Source organism: Spermophilus citellus (genome assembly GCF_964194105.1).
Source record: "Spermophilus citellus genome assembly, chromosome: 17".
Taxonomy (NCBI): domain Eukaryota; kingdom Metazoa; phylum Chordata; class Mammalia; order Rodentia; family Sciuridae; genus Spermophilus; species Spermophilus citellus.
In genome coordinates this window covers 43335125-43346469 of record NC_138199.1, presented here as the reverse complement: position 1 = coordinate 43346469, position 11345 = coordinate 43335125, and the positions used below count along the sequence as shown (strand labels likewise).

General features: G+C 48.0%; 1 protein-coding gene across 2 annotated transcripts in view; it reads left to right on the top strand.

Annotated features, from left to right (window-relative positions):
* The first annotated feature begins 2512 nt into the window (after window positions 1–2512).
* Window positions 2513–11345, top strand: part of AKAP1 (A-kinase anchoring protein 1) — a 30982-nt gene continuing 22149 nt past the window's right edge. Inside the window, exon 1 of one of the 2 annotated variants that reach the window (XM_081271104.1) lies at window positions 2513–2536. The gene's annotated coding sequence lies outside the window, so the exon portion shown is untranslated. Of the gene's footprint in view, window positions 2537–2603; window positions 2777–11345 lie in introns of those variants that run through there. The other variant, XM_081271103.1, reaches the window with a different exon arrangement.

Genomic DNA, 11345 nt, shown 5'->3' with positions numbered 1-11345 from the left:
CCTTACATTGTCACCTTCATTTTCTTTCCTCTAATTTTATAGTAAGACCGTCTTTCTGCCCTCTACACTGCCTTGACCTTGTGGCCACTATCTTGGTCTTGTTTCTGCTTTGACTTGTAGCTTGCATTTTCCCTCTGAATCCAGTTAACCCACTCCTTTCTTCCCTCATCCTTTTTCTTGGCAGGCCTTGCCCATGTCCTCATACATTGGCTTTGATTGACATATTGATCTCATTCAACCTGTTTTTCTCATAACCATATTCATAACATTGTCTCCCTTTTTTAACTTCCTCCCTCTGCCTGTTCTTTTCTGCCAGTGTTCCCAGGGCTTAATTCCTTGAATATCCTTTTCTCAGTTTCTTTCCTTTCCTACCTCCACTACCACTAAGCATTACCTATCTTTAAAATACCCCTTTTTACATGATTTTTGATACATATTTGTATTTCCCATTCAGATTATTCCTCTGAGCTACAGCCTTGCATATCCAACTTAACTGCAATTTGCACTTGAATGTCATAAAAGCAGCACAAACTCAGATCCAAAATGAAACAAATGTTTCTCTGCTCCCATCTTCTCCCTTCTCAGTTCATAGTAACTCCAGTCAGAGGAATCATCACTCATTGTTCCCCTCTCCTTAACTGCAACACCAGTGATCTTGTTACTCTACTCTTCTTAAAATATATCTTGAGAATAAAACAGACTCTTCATCCCCAGGGCCACTTAGCTCCAGGCTCTGAGTTCAGGCCAGCCTCATTGCCCACCTGACCCACTTGCTCTAGCCTCCTGCCTGCACTCTGTTTCTATCCTGGCCTCTCTCTCATCCATTCTTCTTATAGCAGATACAGCTTGCTCTTTAAAACAGAACTAATACTGTGTCACTCTCAACCTTCGTTAGTAGCTTCATATTCATTCACTAAACATATTTTTACTGAGCAGCCCCTAGGTGCCAGGACCTCAATAATCCCTGCCTCTTAAGTAAATGTAGATAGTAGATGGTGGTAAAGCCTATTAAAAAAAAAAAAAAAAAAAGGAAGGGGCAAGGGAAGAGGAATTGTGTGTTTATTGTTTACAATTTTATTTTTTATAGAGGTGATACTTGAAAAAGAGATGATTTATGATTTTTTTGTGTTGAAGATTGAACCCATGATTTCAGGAATGCCAGGCAAAACCTTTGCCACTAAACCCACCCCCAGTTCCTTGTGTAAGAGACAATGGGATAACCTCTGCAGTTCCCTTAAGATTTCAGGTGGAAGGGATTGAAGAGCAAAGGCCCAGAGGTGAAATGACTGCCTTTGGGGCTGAGTAGAATAAAATCCAAGCTTGACTGTGGGTTATAAAATGGTCTAATCTCCCCCACCCCTGAAAAACAGTAACACCCCCAACAAACAAACCCACAACCAAGAAACAACCCCTCGTCAACCTTGACCTTTGTCCTATCGCTTCCCCCCCCCCCACCTTGTCTTCCAGTTCACCAGAAACTGTTTCTAGCTTTTCCCTGTTGTGCCTCTGCATAGTATTCCCCCACCCCTTATGCACAGATTCAGTCTCCAAGGAGGGCAGCTTCTCTCCCAGTAGATGTGTTTGAATTTCACTTGGGCCTTTCCTTACTGCAGGAACTAAAAGAAGCCTTGTTATTTCTCTTTTTTGTCAGCTTCCTCTTGTTTCCCTCACAGCACCCACCCCACCATGCACTTGGGATTCACATATGCATGAATTTATACTTAAAACTCAACAGGCAAACTTATCTCATTGTCATTTGAATTTGCACTTGATCGCTAATAAAGATTATTTCCCCAAGCAATGGTAACGTTCTTGGCACGATCTTTTTATTTTATCCAAACAAATGCTCAAAGTCCCTACGTCTTAAGGATCAGAGCAGGGCTGGCCAGCCACAAACTCCACCCTGCCAATTGTCTGGAGGGAATTTCTTTTTCCAAGTTCCTGGAGGAGGGAGTGACTCACGGTGACCGTCACTTCGCCGGAATCATTCCAAAACCCGAACCCGTTTGGAGGAAAGTATTTCACTTCGATGTCACCAAGTTGCGAAAATGGGCCAAAAAGTTGCACTCGCGTGGCACCGGGTACCACCAGTGCACACTTACTGAGCAATTATTAATGACCACCGAATTATGCATTACAACGTTACATTAGTTACCGGGAAGCTAAAGCCCCGATGCAAGTGGGTGTGTGTGGGGGGGTGCTGCCCATCACTAGCCTCTCCGCCTCTTCCATAGGACTCTCGATCCCCAGGGAGAAGACAGCCAATTTGACCCCTTGTAATCTCCCAAGGCCGAAGCGGGGCAACAGGCGCAGGGATCGTGGGGCAGAGAATCCAGAGTTTTCCGGGATCTCAACATTCCAGCCAGGCCGCTCTCCCGGCCCATCGAGATTACAGCTCCTCTCGCGAGAGCACTGGGAAGGCTGACTCCCGGCGGCAGCGGGATGTTAGCTGAGCACTCCAGACCGCGCCCCTTCTGGCGCAGCTGGGAGAGGCGCGCGAGGTACGGGCGGGAGCGGCCGGCGCGCGCACGCGCAGGTGAGCGGGTGAAGAGGGGGCGCGGGGGCACGAGGGCGAGGGGCGGGGCTTTGCGTCGCGCCGCGGGCACGTCGCTGCGCGTCCTCAGTATTTAATATCTCTGTGTTCCACTGGCCTGGGCGAGCACGTGGGGGAGCAGCCCGAGCACAGAGCTGCGGGGCTGGGTCGTGGGGCCAGGCGGGGGCTGGGGGGGTGGCGGCGGCGCCAGGGCTCCACACCCCGACGGTCGCAGAGAAGCTGGTAAGTTAGGGGCACTGGGGGGTCGCCTGGCCCGCTCATCCCCTGCCTGGGCCCTAGGAGGGCGCCGTCGTGTTGTTGGGGCGCCTGGGGTGCAGGTGCGGGGCGCGAGACGCGCACCAGGTAGTGGGAGGCAGAGGATCCGGACCCCGAGCGTGTGCAGAGGGCTCACGCTAGTCTGCTGTCAAGCAGGCCCGTCTTGCCTCCGTAGCCAGCGCGCCCAATGGTCCTCCCCCGCGGGCTTGTCTGCCCGAGGGCTCCTGCTGACAGGTCGCGTGTGCGTGGATGGGGGCGGCGCTCTGAGCCTTGTGGGTTCCCCCCACGCGCGTCACCGCCCTCGGGGCGGGGACACGACACCCGGGGCGCCCTTTCTGCGCCTTAACTTTGCCGGAGCGCGCTCACCGCCTGAGCGTCCCACCCAAGGTCGCCCAGCCCCACTCGCGTTTACTTTTCAAAGGTCGTGTGTACCCAGTTTGAGCCCCGAGAGGCGGCGGCGGGGCGGACTGTGGGCAGGGCCAGGTGCTCAGAAGGGCGAGGAGGTCCTCCAAATCCCGCAGGGAGCCGTTCTCCGGCTATGGGGGATAGGAGTTAAATTGTTCACTTCCGGAGCCTAACCCAACTTCTCGGCCTCTTTGGCTCGTTGGCGGTGGCAAACCCCAGCAGGTAGCCCAACCCCTGGAGTTTAGCATTGTGAACCAGTGAAGAGGGCTCGGCGGACCGAGCTGGGAGAATGGGTTGGGCGACTGCTGTGCCCGGAACCGTGTTTGGAGCGGAGGGACGCATAGAACCGAGTTAGGATCCAGAGGACAAGGGCTTGGATGTCTCGAGGAGAGTTAGCATTTGCAACCCCCTTAAGCGGTCCGGAGAGGTGGAGGCGGTCCAGCCCAGTATGCTCGCTGACTTCACTCCTCTGGGACGCCAAGAGTCACGTGCTCCCCCCTAACTCAGGTTCGCGATCTGCAAGGTCCACACATGCACTGGGGTATGGGTTAAAATGTGCTTAGACCATGGGGCTGGACACCTCAGGGATGGGATTTCTAAGTGTTCAACTATTTTGTGCCGTAGTTTATAGTTCTTAACCATTTCCCTTGCTAGGAAGTAGGGAGGTATAAGAGAGGAAGAGTGCGGTGGTGGTGTACTGTACAGGTGGGACCCTGGTCCCATGGGAAGCCCTGAGCATTGAGGGACTTGCCCCTCCTCTCCCGAGGAGATGCAGCAGGGTGGCAGGCGCCTTCCTGCCCCTGGGCTATGGTTAACACAAACCCGGTGGACTTCGCTCCAGGTGTGAGTGGAAGCCTCTCAAGCTGGGTAGAGTAAGGTGTGTGTGCAGGGCAATTAGTGAGGTTAAACTGCCTGTATTTCCCCTACTGAAGTGCAGGCTACTCGAAATTTAAATTATCTTTTGCAGTGAAATCTGGGCCGCTGGACCTGGTGCAGCCACCTCTGTTGGATGGTTTGCTTCCTATCTCCCCTCCACCTTTTCCATGTCTCAATTGCTGATTAGGAATACTGTTCACGAAAAGCTATTAGTTCTGGTAACTAATAACCTTACCTGTTCATGTAACCGCTAAGTCCTTCCCAAATTAGTACCCCCTGTTAACCCTTTATGTGGAAAGCAAAGCTTGAACTCTTAGTACTCAGCCACTCTGTTCTTAAAGGTATAGAGCATCTTTGAAATGAAAAAGGCATCATGATTTGATCATTTGATTCCTCTGTTCTTGACATTCAAGAGTTCACCTGCTGATTATTGAAGATTCTTTTGAGCACTGGGAACAAGTGAAGTTATTTTGGGGGAGATATTTTACTTGTGTTGAGTCTTGTTTCACTTCTAGTTTTATGTGTCATGGATAATAATTTGTGTGTAGCCTTGTGAAAAATGAACATACGTTAGAGGTCTGTATCTTTCAGGTATGCGAATCACTAAAGCCTTGGTGGTTTCTGGCTTAAATAGGCTCCATTATCATTGTGTTCTGTGCAGAAAACTGAACCAAGGCGGGTAACTGATGCAAGCCTTTGAGTGAGACAGGTCTAGTGGATTTGTGTGTGGGTGGAGTCCCCTGCAGGGGTGTCTCTCCTGTCTTCCAGCTGTTTCTGGGAAATGCATTTACATTCACTTGGCCAGTGCAGGGTGACAGTGGAGGTTAAGTATCTCTTTTAAGTAGCCTGCTCAGGTGCTGAAGTTGATATATCTCCAGTGTAAGGTTGCTGAGCATCAATATTTTAGGGCAGTTTGTCCTGCTGCCTAGTAACCCAGATTATTCTAGGGCTTTGGACCTAGATTGGTCATAGCCATAGTTTGTGAGGGAAGTTAGTTCTAACCTTCACAGTGTTCCTTTCCCATTCTAAAGAGAGATGGATTTCATATTTGTGAGACTTTGGACTGTGCCTGGTACATGATAGGTGCTTAAACATTGTTCTCTCATTCCTAGGAATCCGAGACTGAGTTAAATTTTACTTGAATCACTTGATTTGAATTTTATTAAAATCACCCCTTTTCTCCTAGCCTCTGACCTAGAAATTTGGTTAAAGTGCTGAGGGAGACAAATTGGTTTCCCCAGTTTGCTGGCTAGCCTCCTAGTTCAACATGTCATGATTGGGTGGGTATTTTAGGGCTTTGAAGAGTGGCAGCCAGAGTGCCCGGAGAGCTGGTTCCCCGCTACTTCTTCCTGGTGTGTTTAGGATGACTGACCTCTCTGCCGCTTGGTCTCTTGCTTAGTCTCTTCCCGTTGTGGGGAAGTCAGACAGTTGTGTCAGCTGAGGGTTAATGCCTTTGGTTTGTTATTCTGAGGAAATTTCCTGTACTTTGGGGGAGGTGCTGAGTTCTCTGGGCCTCTTGGTCCACTGAAATCATACACTCTTTGGAATTGTTCATCTCCATAGTGGGGCACCTATTAATCCTAAACCTTGCTTCCTAGGGCAAGCTCTGTTTCTCCTCTCTCCCTTCTTGGTGTATCTATTTCACCCAGGTTTCACTTGCACATTTAACATCAAGTATCCATGTGCATGTGTGGTGCTCCACTGAGTGAACCTGATACCTAATTTTAAACTTGGGCAATGGAAAGTACTGTCACTGAACATGTTTGGAGCAGACAGAGTCTGGCTGGAGAAGTAGCTCTTGGGGATGTGGAAACTGAGATTTAGGAGCTGCCTCTTCCTTCACCTTCCTTTTAATCCTCATACCTCTGAGCATCACTGAAACCGGAGGCCATTCCAGATTGTTTCAGTGAGGGGTAGAGAAACAAGTGTGGGTTTGAACTAGGTCCTCTGGAGGGCTTTTGTGAAAAGAACCAAAGAATATTCTTTTTTTTTTTTTTTTTTTTTTTTTAGAGAGAGTGAGAGAGGAGAGAGAGAGAGAATTTTTTAATAGTTATTTATTTATTTTTAGTTCTCCACGGACACAACATCTTTGTTGGTATGTGGTGCTGAGGATCGAACCCGGGCCGCACGCATGCCAGGCGAGCGTGCTACCGCTTGAGCCACATCCCCAGCCCCCAAAGAATATTCTTAATTCCTTTTTTTTTTTTTTCTTTTTCCTTCTAATCTCTCTGCTGCTTTCTAAGCAGATTTTTGTAGTAAAGTTATGCACATCATCATCAGCAGTTTGAGGACTGGCTTTCCAGTAATAAGTAGCTTTCAAGGTGTTCTTTTCCTTAACTTTTTTTTCCTCTTCCTAAATGCTAACAGAGTTATTCTGTCCAGGTCTTTGTAATCTGGACATGTCTGCAGCTTGGTTTGTTAAGTTTACAGGTGTAGGTAGTAAACATTGTGTTCCCCATCCTGTAATACTGGCTGGTCATGTTCATGTAGCCATGTGTCACTAAGGCCCATTTGAACAAAGCAGGGCACTCAGGTGAGTTCTGGAAGTTAAGGTATGCAGAGCTTGGAGCCAGTGAGGCTTTTCTTACCTCTGAGCTTAGTGGCAAGAACCTTGGGCTTAGTGTAGTTCTGAGTGCTGAACCCTGGCTGTGAGTCTAGGCAGGCCTCTTGGCCCTCTGGGGTGTCAGTTTCCTCACCTGGTAAAGGAGGATTGGTGAACATTAATGGTATTTAGGTTATGCCCCTGGGAACCTTGGAGTTGAATAGGGTGCCTGAGGGCTGCTGTCCTGGACAGCTCGAGTCAAGAATGTTTTCTTTCTTTTTTTTTCTTTTAAATTTTAATATTTATTTTTTAGTTTTCGGCAGACACAACATCTTTGTTTGTATGTGGTGCTGAGGATTGAACCTGGGACGCACGCATGCCAGGCGAGCACGCTACCACGTGAGCCACATCCCCAGCCCCGCAAGAATGTTTTCAACATCATGGTTCTTTCTGACAGCACTGGTCTAGTATGTTCTTTTTAAAAACAATTTTAAAAGCTTAATTGCTAGCCGGGCATGGTAGTGCACACTATAATCCCAGCAACTGGGAAGATTGAGGCAGGAGAATTGCAAGTTCCAGGCCAGTCTTAAACCTTGTCTCAAAAAGTAAATGACTGGACATGTAACTTAGCAGTAGAGTATTCTGGATTCAGTTGTCAGTACTGCAAAATTAAAACAACAAAACAAATTGCTTCAACTTATAAATCTCTAAATCATCATGTGTTTGGGTTTAGGCTTCCATAGTCCATAAACCCATCAACTTTATTTCTCTCCATGATAAGCAACTTCTGGTACTAAGTACTTACTTAGGAGAGGAGTGATCATTTATGAAACAGTTTGAGAGAGGAGCTTAGTAAGGGGCTAGGGACATGCACATGAAGCAGAAGGGACAGGTCCTTAGAGCACTGTGTTGCTTCAAGAGCCTGTTTATTATCATAAAGGTCCTTTGTTCTTAATTCCCTGGTCTCTGAAAGGCAGATGTCATCAGATCTGCTAGTTGACCTGATGACTTCCTATAGGACCCTAGTGTAGGCCCTCAGCTAAACCAGGTTGGATTTTTATTCTGTTCCCTTCAGTTCATCTAAATGTTATGGAATTTTTTTTTTTTTTTTTTTGTATTTACAGAAGACATTGGAGAGAGTGGGCCATTGGAGAGAGTGCTGATCCTGAAGCATGGGGGGGGGCGGTTGGGGGAGTTGGGGGGGGCACTTTTTTCAGGTGCCCTCCTGATCCAGCCTTGGGTGTGCTTTGTTTGAACCTTGCTAGACTGGCCTTTGACATATAGCGTGAGATCTCTTTTTTCTTTTTTCCTGGAGCCAGATGCAACAGATGCATAACAGACACCTGTGGCACTTTAGGAAGGTTATTTTTATTAATTTTGATTCAAGGTTGCTTTGGCTATTCTTGAACTCCTGGGCTCAAGCAATCCTGCCTCCACCTCCTGAGTATCTGGGACTACAGTTGTGTGCCACCATAACTGGCTAGGATGGAATCTTTTTCTTTCTTTTTTGAACAGTGCTGTTTTTATATTCTCAACTCTATGAGGTTAAGCATCTCAAGTTTGTAAATGAGGAAACTGAGTCCCTGAGGAGGGCAAGCTGATCCCAGGATACAGGGAGGGCTGGGCTGGTTATTTTTTGTTTCGTTTGTTTTGGCCCAGGCCGGCCTCTAACTTATGATTCTCCTGCCTCAGCCTCCCCAGTAGGTGGTGTGCACCACTCTGCAGGCCTAGGCTAGCTTTTGACCTATGTCAAGATACCCTCTCCCTCCCCACGCTATCTGCCCTCTCTCCCTCTTTCCCCTCTCCCTTTACCCCATGCTCAAAGGCTGTTTCTTATTTACTGCCCCATTATCACTTACCCAGCAAGTAAAAATGGGTTTTTAAAGGATTGAAATAATTTATCTCACAAACTGAGTTTGAGTTGTTTAAGCCTCAAGGCAGAAAATCCAAGGCAGTTTCTCAGACCTTAAGGCACAGCTACCTAGTCTGAGGCTTTTTTATTATAGACGTTACTTGCCCATTTCAAAAGTGTATGGCAAAATAAGATTTTGGAAAGATAAGAATTAAAGATCATGAACTTTGGTTTCCTGTAAAATGGAATAAGAACTCCTCCAAGACTGAGCGGGTTGAAAAGACAACCTTGAAGACACTCATTCTTTAGCTAATAATAACACGCCTGTCAGACCTCACATGGAGGTCATGAGACCATCCCCGGCCCTCAACAGGCTGTCACCCAGGAGTATCCCAGTCCTGGTTGGAGGAGGCAGCAAGTTCTGTCCCAGCCCCCACCCCTTCTCTCTGCCCTTGACCTGGGTGTGCCTTTGTGAGTACCAGGGACAGCAACCCTTGTGAAGGCGGCTCCATCTTTGATTCTTCTTTGCCCCTCTGACAAAATAGTGACTCCCACTTCTTGAGCTTCCTTGGAGAGAACGGCACTTGTATATGCGCCTGGAGCTGTCTGTAGGAGGAAAGGCAGGGCTGAGGATAATCTCACTGCTTTGTCCTTTGACTTTGGTGTGGCCCACTGGGCCAAGCATGTGCTGGTGCTAATTTTAGCAGGTGGCATCCTTTAGGAGAGCCAAGTGCTTGTGGTTGCAGTGTCCAAGACAGGCCCTACTGCTGCGGCTGCCTAATCAGGAGAGGGAGAGAATAAGCCACCCTAGAAGCTGCCATGGCCTTTGTGGATGGGTTGGCTGCTTAAGAGGCCTCTGGGGCTGCCTTTTCTATTCTGGGTCTGTGGCAGAGGCCCAGTGCTTCCTTCTGGGCCAGGCAGGCATGTGACTGAGGCCATCCAGTGAGCTGGGGAACTAGGGGTCAGGACCTCTGCCCTGGGGAGCGAGGACCCCTTTTTGCTCCAGTTGCTGGTTTCTCAGGAAACCAGGTAACCCTGTTTCATGTAAGTGTTCAACCTAAGGGCCAGCGACTAAGTGGACAAAACACTCTTAAAACTGGCTTGATTGGCAGTCTGATTACTGGTGTCTCCTGGCTTAAACTAACATACATAGGAGAAGGCAAAGCCATGGCTCCCAGTAGGAACTCTTTGCTGGGAAACTACTAAGGCTGAAGAGGGATGAAAAACTGTTTGACAAACAAGTTTGTTCCCCATGCTATTCTCCACCCTTCTTCTCTGTCTCTTTCCTCTCCCTTCCTCCCTCCCTCCCCCCTCTCCCTTTCTCCATTCTTGTATAAGTGTGTGTGTGTGTGTGTGTGTGTGTGGTGTGGTGTGTCCCCGTGTGTCCCCCCCTTCCCTCCTCCTGCCAACTCTAGCCCATCTATCTGTTTCTGATTAAGAAAGCTTAGTGCCATATAAGGCCCTCAGTTGCCTATGGTTTATGTTGGCTGGAGAGCAAGGTTGTTTTTGTAAAGTCTGATTCAAAGAAGTGGCAAGAGCTCATGCTGTGCTGTGTGTATGTGTTCACCTGCACCTAGGGGTTAGGGCACCTCCTGGAACCGACTGATTTGATGAGTGGGGGCTGAGGGTAGGGTTTCAGTGGTTCCCTAAGCTAATGTGCAGTATGGCTGCAGGGCTTCCCAGCGACACATTTTCTGAAAACTCTGAGTAAAAAGTGAGCCTCTGTTTTTCACACAGAATACCTGTCATGGTCCCAGCCAAGGGCATCTTGTTTCTGGAATAGATTTTTTTTTTTTTTTTTTTTTTTTTTGGTGGTGCTGGGGATCATACATGCTAGGCAATTATCTGCCACTGAGCTACATCCCTCCCTCTCTCTGGGATAAATTCTGAAAGCAACTTGTATTTATGAATTAAGAATGAAAGCCCTTTGGGTCCGGGAGTTCCCCCTCAGGAGGAAATCCGTGACCCCAGTTCTTCTGGGTGCTTGTGAGCTCTTATCTTCAGCACTGCTTCTGCAGGGGGTGCCAGGAACCTGTTCTCTGGCAGCAGCAGAGCTCAGACCCCATCTTGCCGTCTCCGGTCAGCTACGCTTGTTCCTGCCTTAGGACTTTGGCACGTGTTCACCCTGCCTGGAACTTTCTGCCCCTCCCTCCCTCTCTCCTTCCCCCAGGTGCTGGCATGGCTCCTCACTATTCTAGCTCTAGTGCCACTGCTTCTAAGAGACATTCCCTTGATTCCCTCTGCATTCTCCCCTGACATTCTTCCCTCCTAAACACCCTCCCTTTCTCATCTAAACCAGGGTGCACAGAAAAGGACTGAGAGGACATTTCTCAACCTTGCCGTTACCCTGCTACACACAGGACTGTGTACTTAATTCACTACATTATATGTGCAAGGGGTGCCTTAGCGCCCCATTCTCTCTCACCAGCTGCCAGAGGCTGCAGGTGTATTACATGCATTAGGTTCTGAATCTCTCTGTAGTATCTTTCCTGAAATTTGAGTCCCTACCCCTCTTCTCCATCCTTTCTTTATGTCACTCATAGAACCCTTACAGTGGGTATTAAAATCTTTCTTAAGTGACCAATCCCAAGGAGGAACCTGCCACCTGGTGCTGACTAGCCTCAGTGGGGTCAAGAGACTGTTGCCTTAGCTCTTAAAAGGTCCACCAGTAGGCATATTCTCTTTTGGGTTATTATTGTTATGTCTGTGGGCAATTTGAGGGTATCTAAAGTAAAATTGGCATCAGTTATTATGGAAAAAGAAAACATCATAAGTTTGTATATATAAATGAGTTGACACTAGTGTGTACTATTGTGGTTAACAAGAATCCATTGCTACTTGTTTATAGCTTTAGAGTGCAT